Here is a 2,370-nt window from a genome sequence, read left to right on the forward strand (position 1 = left end):
ACTTGAAGTCTTCCAAACTCCATGATGTGGGAAGTAAAACGATCGAGAACTATCTCGACGAACTGAAGTCTCGTTATCGGGAACCATGTGACAAAAAGTGAGAAACGAAGAAATCCTCACACTCCTGATCATCAGCTGTCAACTCGATTTTAGGGGAAATCTCTTGTTTCTTCCAAAATTTGTGAAAATCCAAGGTCACGTCTTCCTGTAAGAAAATATGCATTCCAACGGCTATGTTAGATTCACAGCGTTAAACGCGGAAGCACAAACGCATCTAAATTATGTTCAAAATCAGATTTAAAGTATGATGATAAAATGCATGAAACGGCACCATTTGTCATGGATGCACGTTTTTTACCTACAGTTAGAAGCCTCGAGTCACAACTCATGCGAGTCATCCTGAGACGTTGTGCGAGAGATTCTTTTTTAGATTTTAGAGAGATTTAGTGGAATTAAAAGAAATACGAGGGATGACATTATTTGATATTTCATTTGCATCAGGAGATGGAAGTGCTTCGAATGACAAGTCATCCTTTAAGTATTCCATGTCTTCAGTAAGTGGGGATTTTAATAATTCCAAATTCTGCGACTGAAATTTCACGAAATTCGCTTCCAATGTTTGTAATCGAGCTGTCAGTAAGACATAAAGACAGACATAAAGACAGACAGACCGACAAACAGACACATTCGTAAAAACCTGTTTTTCGGACTTAGGGGGTCTCAAAACGTGGACTGTTTGACAAAAACTGGGGGAGGGGGCGAAGGGTTAAATTTTACATAAATCTAATACCTGCTCTGGATGAGGATGTAAAAATGATTGATTTTTAATGAATAATTTTTTGATAGTTCTGTTGTTGGTTTAAATCGTGCTTATTTGGCTTGAAGAGTTAATTTTCGTCTGTTTTTTGGGATTTGTAAATGCTATAACTCTGGTAATTTTTTGTTTAATGAAAAAAGTTATGAGGATAAATTATTCGACTTTTTGAATACTATAAATAACCGTAGAGAACATTTTTTAATTTGAAAAAATTTTAAGAAATGACTTTCAATGGACAATTTGAAAAGAAATTGATAAGATTTCTAATGTTATCAAGCATTCGAATTATATTAATATAACCCTTAAAATAAATAAACTAAGAATTTAAAAAATAGTTTTTCGAAATTCTTATTTTGTTTTCATAGATTTTTATCCTTTAATTAATTTTTTGGAAATTTAATAATTTTCTTATTGAAAGAGAATTTAAAAAAGTTTAAGTCATGAATTTTTTTTCACATAGTGCGTTTAACTCTATTTAAAACTATGTAATACTTTGCAGAAACTATAACTTTAAACATTTAATCATCACAAATCTCAAAATATTAGCATTATTTAATAATTTGTTTATTTCTCTGAAATAGTTTTAATTATTTCTATACCATAGTTATTATATCGATTCAAGGCCTGTTTTAGTGAATGTGAGAACAAACGCCAAGTTTCGACTGTTTCATTTTAGGTATAATTTTTTAACCTTCGATAGATTAGAATATGGAGATCAGCACAGGTTAACATTTTTTAAATGTTTAGTTCTGTTTTAATTCCAAAATTATTAAAGAATTAAAATGAAATCACGTTTAAGCTTATTTTTAATTGGTTTTTTTAAAGCAGGAGCCAACTTTTAATACAATTTTTTTGAAATGTTATAACATATGCTGTAGAAGAAAGATTTTCCATCTAAAAATAAATATCGTTAAAACGTACAAGATTATGAAAGATTATGTTGTCAAATTTATAAACTTTAGTGACTATATTTATTTCCTAATACTAACAAATTGTGCATATCTGCAAAGGTTGATCTTTACGCTAACAATCTACAAGATAAAAACTATACGATATGTATATATTATATATTTATATAATGATGCACATAAATATTCGAGAACGACATTAATAATCAAATTCTTTTTTATCGCAGTAATCAGTTGTTCCTCTAATTACAAAATATGAGGATTGCTTATACTCTTATCATATCCTTCGCGGTTGTCTTCAACTTCATTGGTGTATATAATTTAACAATATTTCAATAATTTTAAGTGCGTTCTATTTTATTTTAAATATCATAATTATTTGAACATGAATATTTTTCTGAAAAAGGTGTTCTTGATTTGACCTGTGAAAAATTCGATAATTTGTTTGCCCTACTGCATGAAACCATGCGATACCTGGGGATCACAGTAATGCAAGATGATGAATTTTAAATGTGGATGGATTTAATTTTTGCATTAAATTAAGTCACTTAATTTCAACCAGAAATGGAACTTAAGTGTATTGTCTCCTATCTGATATACGAGTAATATGTTAATAAATATAATAAATAAATATAAATATTATAT

The sequence above is a fragment of the Belonocnema kinseyi genome, chromosome 3, assembly GCF_010883055.1.
Source record: "Belonocnema kinseyi isolate 2016_QV_RU_SX_M_011 chromosome 3, B_treatae_v1, whole genome shotgun sequence".
In the NCBI taxonomy this organism is placed as follows: domain Eukaryota; kingdom Metazoa; phylum Arthropoda; class Insecta; order Hymenoptera; family Cynipidae; genus Belonocnema; species Belonocnema kinseyi.